Raw genomic sequence first — 12,170 nt, 5'->3', positions numbered from 1 at the left:
TATACAAAGCTCACCTCTATTTGTCTGTGACTATAGAATCTACAACCCGTTTATCAGTTGATTCCCTACGGAATTATCCTCATACTTGTTGTTTCGATTGGTTTGGAATAACATCGATAAGCATTTGGTTCATCCCATTTTTTTATTCAGGTGCAGATTTGCACTGTTCTTGATAGGATTTTTTATTTAAGCCGATAGCTATATTGGGAGGTATCAGGATAAATCAATATACGAAGAATTATTGATGGTAATTGACAAATAGTGTTGATTAATTATAGCAATTCAGAAGAAACTACAACAAACTACTAGTAGGTGTTTGTAGATTAAAAAGAGATCTGTTTCAGATATGGAGTTGACAAAACTTGCTAAACTCGCTCAAATTAAGTAAACTGTCATGCCCTGACAATTGAATATTTGAAATTCACTTTTCCGTTGCATTAATTTATTTTCTTAGCCTACAATACACGAAATATGTGGGCCTTCTTTGCCGAGTGGTTAAAGTGGTTGAAGGCGTCCGGGATCGATTCCCGGTCGGTCCAGGATCTTTTCGTAATGGAAATTTCCTTGACTTCTCTGGGCATAGAGCATCATCGTTCCTGCCACACGATATACGAATGCGAAAATGGCAACTTTGGCAAAGAAAGCTCTCAGTTAATAACTGTGGAAGTGGTCATAAGAACACTAAGCTGAGAAGCAGGCTCTGTCCCAGTGAGGACGTTAATGCCAAGAAGAAGAAGAAGAATACGAAATACCGGTTAACATTGTTCTTTAGTTAAAATGAGAAAAATGTTCAGCAGATCCTCTGCAATCGGTCACTGTCTTCAGCGTATGTTATTTATTATTCCATGCAGTTTTCTCCCATACATAGAGGTTATAAATTATGCTCACATTCATTCCGCCTGGATGGTTCATCCTCAGCATAGCCAACTGTTTTGTCATTCCTCTTCCGATACACAACAGAATGCGAATGTTTTCCCCCTTTTCACACGCTAGCTTCCTAAGCTTTGACGTCGAAAATTCGGCCCAAGAAGCTTGTTCTTTGCTTTTCTCTTCGTCGTCGGTTCGGCGACCCACTCAGGAGTATAATAAATTAGGAAGAAAGCCCATAAATTTAAAAATGCTTCTCTATATATTCTTTAGACAGTGTGCAATGGCTTAGGACGGAAGGTAATGACAAAGAAAACGAAACAATGCCAGAGATGGAGGATCTTGGCGTTTTTATCCCACACGCAAAAAGGATGCTGTGAACCTTCTAATCCCGCTTAATCTGATTGCCTACAGAGTTGAGAGGAAATTTGATGGAGAAACGTTTCGTGAAGACTGATACGACGAAAATGACAAATAAAATGTCTCTTGTATTCAGCAAAAGCAGAATTCGAATATCAAATCGATATTAGTTTAATTCTCATTGCAGTGAGCTGATATCAATGAAAGTATAAGCTCATTGGAAAGTATGGTAGTATGATTTCTCAATCCGCTTAAATTTGTCTATTTGCTTGGAGATTAAAAAAACTCATTAACTTACAGATTGGATGAACATACAATAGCTATACTGTCCCCCAGGGTTGGAGCTAGTTTAGATGGGTTTTATCATGCATTGTTATCCCCCTGATCTAATCAGAGCTGAAGCAGAAGATTATAAACAGACTCTTATGATGTACTGCGGATCATACTCTCAATTTTCTCAAAATTCAAATCCTGTCCATGGAATGACGAGAAATTTTTATTAACGAAAAGATCCTCAATCGGTGGGATTTGAACCCATGACCCTTAGCTTGATCTTGTAACATTTTTTGAATTTCAACAAAGATTTCACGAACCACGGGGTTGGTGGTCTGATGGCTACCGCTTCTGCTTCATATGCAGAAGGTCATGGGTTCAATCCCAGGCCCGTCCCTTTCCTCGTACTTTGTAGTTGTATATCTCTCACTTGCTTTTATCTTCCATTCTAAATATATCACACTCAAACTATTCGTTCATAGCAAACGCTAGAGCCAGAGACGGACAAGAAACCGTTTCCCTAACGCTTCCTACTTCCACGCGCACGCCTTTCTTACGCCTGATACATAGGCAGTCTGCTAACCACAAAAGCAAACCTCTCTGCCATGCCTTTCCCCCAATCCATACACTCCCGCATGAACTGACGTGGATGCAGTGGAATATACGGTCTACGTGGGAGTCAGTTCAATGCATCATCAATTCCTCCCCCTTCCCCTCTGCATTCTGACGTGGCAGGTGCCATTGTTGCCTAAAAATAGAAGATCACCAGCACTTATACACTGAGGATGCTTATTAGTCCCAAGCAGTCATTCGGTTGGTTCCTTGTGTAAGTGCAGCTGATCTGGCGATACTGGAGTGCATCCACGGGCGGCCAATCAAGCTCAAGCTCAAAGATTTCACGAACCATTCACATTCTCACATGCGTTGCTATAAAAGAATGCTATAAAAATTCAAATTTTCGTGTGAAAGCTTTTTGCAATTATTTAGTACTGAAAATAGTTTTAGGATTTATTATAGATGGCTCATCAACTTTGACATATTGGTTAACTGTGGTACTCGTATAAATTTATTGAATTGGTTGTTGTGAAGGTCGAAGACAATTACATTACAATTTTGGAGGTCTTTCGAACATCTTAGAGATATAATCCCTCATTTCTCCATCTACGTCGGCTTAGGGCAGAAGTTAGTTGCAGTGATAATTCAGTTATTCCGTTTAGTTCAAGGTGTGTTTAAGAGAAGAATAGAATAAAAGAAATTAGAAAATGGTCCTTAGAAGTGGTCAAAGTGAACAGCGTTTAATTATATCCTTCTTGCACTTTTTATTTGATCCAGTGAAATTTATGTTCCGGCTCTTACATCACCGGCAGCGAAAACTCTGCTCTCGAGCTTTGTTTAATTATTACAAAAGGTAATTTAATTTGTGAATTCATTTTCGTATAAGGTTCTAATAACTTTTCATGTCGGATTATTAGCGTCCGGCAGACGCTTTTTATCTTGGGCTTAAGCTCTTTACATTATTCACCCGCCATCTTGCGGAATCCATCCTACACCCTACACGTGGTTTCTTCCCGGAGTGGATCTCGCCTTGGCCCGCCAAAGTTGGTAGTCAAACGGGGCCGAGTGAATTGACTGGCCTGCCTGCGTTCGTTGGGTAGAGTACCGGTCCTGCCGACACCTCCGCCCCGCTTCTGTAGTTCGGCCGTTTGAGAAGCGAGTATTCCCGGTGGCACGACCGCCGATTGGCGCTGAGCTCTAACGCCGCCATAAAGAACTCCGACGAGACAGCGTTCTGGGTACATCGCAGCTCACCGGTGTGCCCCTCGGCTGATGAACCGCTACCGCCGAAACCGCTCAACATAAAATCCTGCGCAGGTATGTGTACGATCATGGCCATGCACACAACACAACACCTACACTTACACAGTCACTCACATTTTTTATGAAAAGATGAACGAATATACATAATGAATACAACATAAATTACCTCTCTTTACATTCATTTAACGCTGAGCCCTGTGGTCAATAAGTTCGCTGGATCATCTTACGTTGCGTTTATAGGCTTTCACTTTGATCACGTTTACCTTGCACTCGTTTCTTCAGGCGTGTCCACCTCGTGACCCTATTCAAAGTTGTTGACCATCTATTTGCGTAAATCCAATAACCGTTTGACAAACCCGTAAGAAGAGCTCTCCTGCTTCAAATAACTAGTCGGGCAAGACAATTATTACATGACCAGTGGTCTCTCGGAATAGAGAGTGGCGCATAAGTCACTGTGTTTGCAGCCTTTTGAGCGAGATTCGCAGACGGTTACAGTCTTGCTGAATAGCTGCGCGTTTACCGCTATGGCTATCCGGGCTCCTGCTGTCATCTGTTAGTATTAGACTTCAAATCAAGATTGTATGGCATAATTTGAATAAAGTTGAAACTTCGGATCTACAATTACTCTTCTTACATTGATCTCTTGGAGCTGTATCGATTAAAATTCGCATCCATGCCAGGCTTAGTTTTCTAACTTATTGCAAGTTGTTGGTTCAAAATATGCTGCAAGTAAATGATTTCTCAAAGGACCCATTCAGGGTCATCAAATATGTGATATCAAATTATGATTCCAATCACTGTATGAAGATTACGCTTTCAGATTCACTCCCAATGTTAACCGTCACTTAACTGAAAACTTCACAGATCATACAAATTGATTTAAGTTTGCACTAGTTTGAACCTTATTCTCTACAAGATTACTGGTTACATTTGAAGATTGGAAAATCTACACTGAAGGCAGTTCTTAGATAACCTTACGCATTCTATAAACTCAGTATTCAATGGAACATACTTGAATAAGCCAGTATGGGTATGAAAGTTGACTTTCAATTATTATGAATTCGCTTGTAAATCCGAAGGCAAATATTTTAAGAAGTTCAAGGACAAACTTAAACATCATTGAACTAAAAATAAAGAGTGGCCAATGGCGCTTAAACCTAGGCTTTCGAGCCTGGAGACAAGGAGGAAATTTGATTAATTATTTGTTGCTATGATTAACAGATCAAACAGGTCAAAAGGTTTTTGGTCAGTGTAAAAGTTTATTTGGATGAAATTCATTATATTTTTCGAAGTAACCTGACCAGTATTCTGTGAGGATTGTACCCAGGATTACGCCAGAATCTGGGTGGGTAATTTGTTTTTTTCTTAATTCTGTCGAAAATTCTGCCAGCCAGCAAAACAAGCGTCAAATGTAAATCCTGTCTAGGATTTCCTGCGTTCCTGGTTTGAAAATATCCTGCTCAAGAGTTCAACTGTGTTTATTTGCTCTGAAATTTCTGTCTAGAATTACACTGTTCGACAAAAAAAAAAAAAATTGGTTGGATCAGGGACGCGTTTATATGGGTCTTGAAGTGCAAGAAAAGTATAGAAAGAGGCCGTTTTCAAATGATTCTCAGCACCTCTGGATTTTTTTTGATAAAGCTTGAAAATTTGGCATTTTTAATCACAAAAAGTGTAATAAGCAAAATATCAATATATTTTTAAATTCAATTATACAACCATTGAATTTGTCAAATCAATATTTTTTAGCACTGGATGACTTCAGGGAAACGTGCACCATTTCAGAAGAATATTGACATCTATTTTGTATATGAATTTCGATTGTTAACAATCATTAAGCAAGTACGTGAGGATGTACACCATATAAATACTACTTTTTTTTCTATTTCACACATCTGGTTCATTATATAATAATTATTATAGGTTCATGAAGAAGCTTCATTAGGATTTTATTCTTTGCTCCATTAGATAAAGCAATGAACAATGCAATCCAGTAACATTTGATTTCAACAAGGATACGACGACTACGGAAAATTTATGTGTCTGTTATATTTATATGGGCTGGTTGGTCTAATAAACTCTTAGCAGAAATACAAAATTGATATAGGTTGGACATTGACATGTAAGTGATCTTACATGCGCTAGCTGGTTTATCAGGAGACGATGTCTGTAAAAAAATATGATAACATTGATATTTGCGATTTCTAAATATTTCGATAGGTTGTCATTAAAAATAGATTACTTATCGTGAGATTAATTTTCATCAGAATATCCCTACAAAAATTACAGATAACAGAAAATAGCAATAAATAATTTAGTAATCAACATTGTCCATTTTTTTGCGAAAGCCGCTCAGGCAGGCATGACCTTTTAATGATTCAGTTTGTGCACAATGCTGATCATTTGTGAAAACTGATTTAGTGGTAACATGCCTGCTTCTTACTTGTTAGATGAAACAATTTCTGGTTAAACCATTTCCGATTTTTTTTTTATTTTTTGATTCTACATTTCACATATTTTTCGGCAATTTTAATCAAACTCTCAGTTTTGAATTTTAGAATAAATTTCACATAAAATTGTGATTTAATCTATATGAGTAAAACACTTGTTTTTATATGTTTTCCTGTTTAAAGAAAGAAAAACAGACATTACGTGAAGTTTCGCAAAATTGTTTATCATAAGTGTATTGATAAATTGTTTCTTCACTTAATCGAAAAGCATTTTTACTCATTTAGAGGATATGGGAATGGGGGTTCATAAATGGACACGTTTGGCCTCATAAGGGAAACGAGTTTAAAATTAACCTTTTTGCAATTCCGTTGCAAATAAATCAACTTTTCATTGAGAAGTTGATCAACATAACGGCCTACTTTTCCTACTGAAAGAAACAGTGCTGAAAAGTGCTACTTTTCAGCACTCTTTTCGTTGCTGAGAAGTAGCACTTTTCAGTACTGTTTTGGTAGGCGTCAATCGAACAACCCAGTCTCTTCATGCCAATAGTGCTTATTTGCGTGGCGTGTGAATCGAGACGAGTCGTTCTCACCTCGGGTGATGTGAGGCGACTATTGTTAATCCAATGGGAGCGAGTCGACAATTGTCCCTCATTCGACTCGTCTCGCCTCCACGCCGCGCAGAATAAGCACAATTACATCTGATTCTAGATCCGTTGTGCGATCTGATTCCGACAGAGGCTGTCCATTAATCACGTGATCAGTTTTTTGGGATTCCAGGCCACCCCCCTCGTGGTCATTTGTCCATACAAAAATTTTAAAATTTGTGTGGACCGTAATCATTTGCCAGACCCCCCCCCTCTCCATGAATGACCACATGATTTATGGACGACCCCACACAGACTGGCGATTCTGATTTGGAATCGAATTGTCCAACATTTGTAATCAGCTACTGTTTGTGCTGTCTTACCTGATACCGATGGGAGCGTGAAAACTTGTGACATTCATGGGTAGGTAATACTGTATCACAGCCTACGTGATTGAAAAATACTGAATTGATACTACGCATGGATGTGTGCCCACGTGGGTTCTCTTGAAATGTTTGTTTGTGCTTTTAGAGTGCATCCAGCTGAAACGGCATTTTTCGAAATAGCAAAAAATGTTGTAGGCAACTCGTTGCAAAACTCGATTTTTTCAGCACTCGTTGTATTTATCCAACTCGGCGAGCCTCGTTGGATAAATGTACAACTCGTGCTGAAAAAATCATTATTTTGCAACTTGTTGCCTAAATAACTATAATGGTCGACTTCTTTATGTTTACAATTAGAGTTACATATTTCTCAGGAGCACATAAATGTACTGACGAGCCTCCACCCATACCGTCTCCCAGCTCATCGGAATCCTAGTGTGCTGCGCTAGACGGAGACTCACGAAAACTCTGAAAGCGCGCGCTAGGTGATGTGCTCTCGGGGAGACTCGTCGCATGCGCTGCTTGGCGCTACGGCTCGCCATCGGTATCCAAATTGCGAAACAACTGCTTAGTAACGAAAAGCCTCTACAACTATTATAGTCTTATTATGCAGGTGTCTAGATGGCCTACATGATATGGTCGAAGACTCGCGATCCAAGAGTTACAATTTCGATCCTCGTTGAAAACTTTTGTAATCACTTCAATTATTGCGCTGAATTTTAAACAGCACATGTGACGGAGCGCATGAGACCGCAGTGAGACACATCTCAATAAAAATGAGGCGCACCAAAAAAGGTCTCACAATGTACAGCGCTCCCGTGTGCTTGCAAGCAATGAGGCTCCTGCACCAAAGGCAACAGCACGTGCTCAGTAACTCTATTTACAATATGTTTACAACTAAACCCATTTGAAGAAAACATCCCATTGAACAAGGAACTAACGCTCCATTTGAAAGTTTGATTAAAATTGCCGAAAAATGTGAAATGTAGAACAATAAAAAAAGATTTGAAAATGGTTTAACCATCATTTTTTCATCTTACAAGTAAGAAACAGGCATGGTACCACTTAACCAGTTTTCACAAATGATTAGTATTGTGCACAAAATGAATCAAAAAGAGCTCATGCCTGCCTGAGTGGCTGTCGAGTGGTGTCACAACAAAGGTGAAATTGTTGATTACTGAATTGTTGGTTGCTATTTTACGTTAGTCTGTAATTTCTAGGGGTATTCTGATAACAAATGGACCTCACGATAGGTAATTTATTTTTAATGAGTACGTATAAAAATCTTTGGAAATCGCAAATAACAATATTGTCACATTTTTCATAGACTTCGCCATCGGTTCCTGATAAACCGACTAGCTCATGTAAGACCACTTACATGTCAGTGTCTAACCTAATTGTTTATTACTGCTAAGAGTTTATTATCCTAACCAGCCCATATAAATATAACTGACACATAAATTTTCCGTAGTCGTCGTATCCTTGTTGAAATCAAATGTAACTGGATTGCATTGCTCATTGCTTTATCTAATGGAGCAAAGAATAAAATCCTAATGAAGCTTCTTCTTGAACCTATAATAATTATTATATAATGAACCAGATGTGTGAAATAGAAAAAAAAAGTAGTATTTATATGGTGCACATCCTCACGTACTTGCTTAATGATCGTTAATTCGAAATTCATATACAAAATAGATGCCAGTATTCTTCTGAAATGGTGCACGTTTCCCCGAAGTCATCCAGTGCTAAAAAATATTGATTTGACAAATTCAATGGTTGTATAATTGAATTTAAAAAGATATTGATATTTTGCTTATTACACTTTTTGTGATTAAAAATGCCAAATTTTCAAGCTTTATCAAAAAATAATCCAGGGGTGCTGCAAATCATTTGAAAACGGCCTCTCTCTATACTTTTCTTGCACTTCAAGAGCCATATAAACGCGTCCCTGATCCATCCAAAAAAATTGTTTTGTCGAGCAGTGTTATGTCGAATTGTTTCCAACTTAGTATTAGATTCCAACTCAAGAGTACATGAATATATTTATCACGATTTGCGAATCGAACCTGGGATACGTACTTCCCCAATACCGTAATGAGTAAAGCAATTCCAAAATCTATTAAAACTTCAAAGAAATTTGCATTGACTTAAACTGCTTAGCATACCACAACTACTGTGCAAAATTCAGCACGATCGGTGAAACTATATTTTACCGCCAGCCGTTCAAAGTTTGTATGGGATTTACTATGGGAAAACTTACCTTTTCAAAGAAAAATCGCCAGAGGTCGCCCATTGTCTTCTAAAAACATCTGAACGCTAATCTCGATAGGTATTTTTACGGTGATAAACATTGTCGAAGATTGCAAAACAATCCGATGCTTGTGAAAAAAGTTATTAAGCATAAACAATTCTGAAATTTTGCCTAATATTGTTATTATTGTTATTCCTTTACACAGAAAAAAATCCGTTCTCGTATCCGTGAACAGCAGACGTGAACTCGTCAACAAGCACAAATACACCGTGAACTAGATCATGTTTATGCGTAAACATAATGTTAGTTCATGGTGTGTTTTTGACAGTTCACGTTTTCCAGAACTCTTTTTTGAGCGTGTACGTGTTAATCAACGTCGCCTTGCTAATAGGTTCTCACTGAATAACTTTTTTCACAAGTGTCGGATTGTTTCGCGATCTTCGGCAATATTCTTCATGTTAAAAATAACTATCAAAGTCTGTGCTCAGAATTTTTATAGAAGTTAATGGGTGATCTCTGTCGATTTTTCTATGCAAAAGTAAGATTTTCCAAAGTAAATCTCATACAAACTTTGAACGGCTGGCGCTAAAATATAGTTTCACCGATCGTGCTGAAATTTTGCACAGTTGTTGTGGGACCCAAATGCAATCCAAAAAGTGGCCTGGAGCGAGAATCTAAATTTTGTCCCACGTTATTAGTCATGCTCGATTCTTAATCACGAAACAAGATATGATTGGAAAATTAAGTATAAAATGTTACTTAAATAAATTTTTACCTTCAGGTTAAAATACATTCTGATTTTTTTAAAGATTCTGATTCAACCCTTTTAGTGCATTTGGATAATTTTTGGCAATTTCACACGGCAGCCATAGAAAACATTTCGTCAGAAATTATTGCATTATCTTATATTGATAATTCTAAGATATTCTCTTAGGAATCATTGATTGACTATCCTATCATACATTTAAAATGCTTTCAACTTAAATTGTCAAAAGTCATTCAGGATTTCAATTTTATGCAAAAAATAACGGATATTCAGCCATTCCGTTGAAAACCCGATCTAGTGGGTCACCGAATTTCGTGAAAATTTGCTTTTTTTTCCTTATCCGAAATAAGGATACACCTGTTTTTGGATTTTTATTATTAGGGTTACCATTTTCGAAATAGGGTGATCAGAAAAATTGCGACTAAGCAAAAATTTTATTTAAAAAAATATAACTTTTGAACCGCTTGACCGATTTTCAATGTTCTTAGACGAAATGAAAGCTAAAGATTTTGACTTTTCAAGAAAAATATAAAATTTCACAAACCTGTTTTACATGATAAAGAATCAAAAAATTCCGTTTTTTCACGTTTTGAAGCCCTCAGGACCAAAGGGGCTATTGCTGTTCTCATTTTTTTTAAAGTTCAGGAAATTTTACGTTTATTGTCAAATTTTCAGCGATGTATGTTTTTTAAGTTTTTGAGATATATTATTTTGAAGATAAAAAATCAGTAATTTTTTTATCGGCACACGCGGTAGGTATCAGCGCATTTTTTTATTAAAAAAAACATAACTTTTGAACAGCTCAACCGGTTTTCAACCTTTTTTTATGGAATAAGAGCTCAAAATTTCAATTTTTCAGAAAAACAACACTAAAAAATTGAAATCTGAGTTATTTATACGGATTTTCACTGGCCATGATCATCAAATCAACATTTTATTCAAAATATGTTTATTTGGTTATTTGTAACTTATGAGTGGAGTTGAGTATGAGAATTTCGACGAAAAGTTACGCTTTTTTGGAGTGTAACCATTAAACACACTAATTTTAAATAGATCAATTATGCATTCTAAAACAGTTAAGCATGTGCAAATGTTTTCATTGACAAATTGCCCTTACAAGTCAAAAAAAATCTTTCACGATTAACTGATTTTTCATAGGCTCAAGCACTATGAGGCATTACGGAGCCAATTTTGTCTTATTATTATAATTCAAATAATATTGTTACAGTCCAACTAGCTGCATCCTCGAATATTCCAGCAAACTTTGTACTGCCCCAGAGCTTAAACTTCAATTGCTGAGTCATGCTTTAATGGCCAAACTATGACACTCTGGGGGTCCAGATAGCCGTAGCGGTAAACGCGCAGCTATTCAGCAAGACCAAGCTGAGGGTTGTGGGTTCGAATCCCACCGGTCGAGGATCATTTCGGGTTGGAAATTTTCTCGACTTCCCAGGGCATAGAGTATCTTCGTACCTGCCACACGATATACACATGCAAAAATGGTCATTTGCATAGTAAGCTCCCAGTTAATAACTGTGGAAGTGCTCATAAGAACACTAAGCTGAGAAGCAGGCTCTGTCCCAGTGGGGACGTAACGCCAGAAAGAAGAAGATGACACTCTAAAACATTGTCAACATTTTGTGATCATTTATAGCATACAGCACTACATTTAGAATTTTGCTTGCGGGTTTTCCCGTACTTATCGATCACACAAATACGTACGAGTCCTGTATAAATACAATAGTGACAGAATTGTTTGAATCCATCAACCCATTCTTAAGCTTACTCGTGAAGAGGAATCCTCAATACATGGAATACGCTTAAGAAGAGTAAGAAATATCCGTTTCTATTCGGTTTTATTGAATCATAACACTTGCAGAGCTTAGTTTTACATGTCTTCCTTAAAAATCAATACTCACATCAAAACTCTCTTGAGAATATTCTACCCTATAAGTCCAAACTTAATTTCCCCGTAAACATAAGTCTGAATTCCATAACCCTGAACGCGCCAACATTTAACGTGTTGCTGTTGCTCCGAATATATAGTTACCTTCGGGGTATTTGGGGCAATGCCAGTTTAGGAACTGGAACTCGAGGTGGTGGTTTGAAGGTTTATGGCATTCGTGGTAATGGAGGTCTGGGTTAAAGGGTATAATTTTTAAAAGATAAATGCAATATGGTCAATACAAAGTAAATTTTGTGTAATTTCCAGTTTTGATTACTGGAAAATCGTATTTTTTGTGGCTCTGTTAGTTGCCTGGTGGTCTGCCTTACATAACTTGATTTGAATCCTATACACGCTGAAGATTCCTCTGTAAACTTTTATTTTAATCGGTCACTAACACTGAGTTAAAACTCACCAGTTGCTACGACCAGTGAAGGCAACGAAAAAAAAACATGCTTTGTGAGCTACAC

General features: G+C 37.4%; 1 protein-coding gene and 1 long non-coding RNA gene across 4 annotated transcripts in view; one reads left to right on the top strand and one right to left on the bottom strand.

Moving 5' to 3' along the window:
* Window positions 1-12,170, bottom strand: part of LOC5565863 (cyclin-dependent kinase 14) — a 496,797-nt gene that overhangs the window by 27,017 nt on the left and 457,610 nt on the right. The window lies entirely within an intron of this gene.
* Window positions 2,483-4,803, top strand: LOC110676165. Its single transcript, XR_002500125.1, has 3 exons — window positions 2,483-2,723; window positions 2,833-2,908; window positions 2,973-4,803. It is a non-coding gene; the product is annotated as an uncharacterized LOC110676165 (long non-coding RNA).

Source organism: Aedes aegypti, chromosome 2 (genome assembly GCF_002204515.2).
Source record: "Aedes aegypti strain LVP_AGWG chromosome 2, AaegL5.0 Primary Assembly, whole genome shotgun sequence".
Taxonomy (NCBI): domain Eukaryota; kingdom Metazoa; phylum Arthropoda; class Insecta; order Diptera; family Culicidae; genus Aedes; species Aedes aegypti.
The sequence above is the reverse complement of the archived record's forward strand: the minus strand, read 5'-3'. Positions and strand labels throughout refer to the sequence as shown.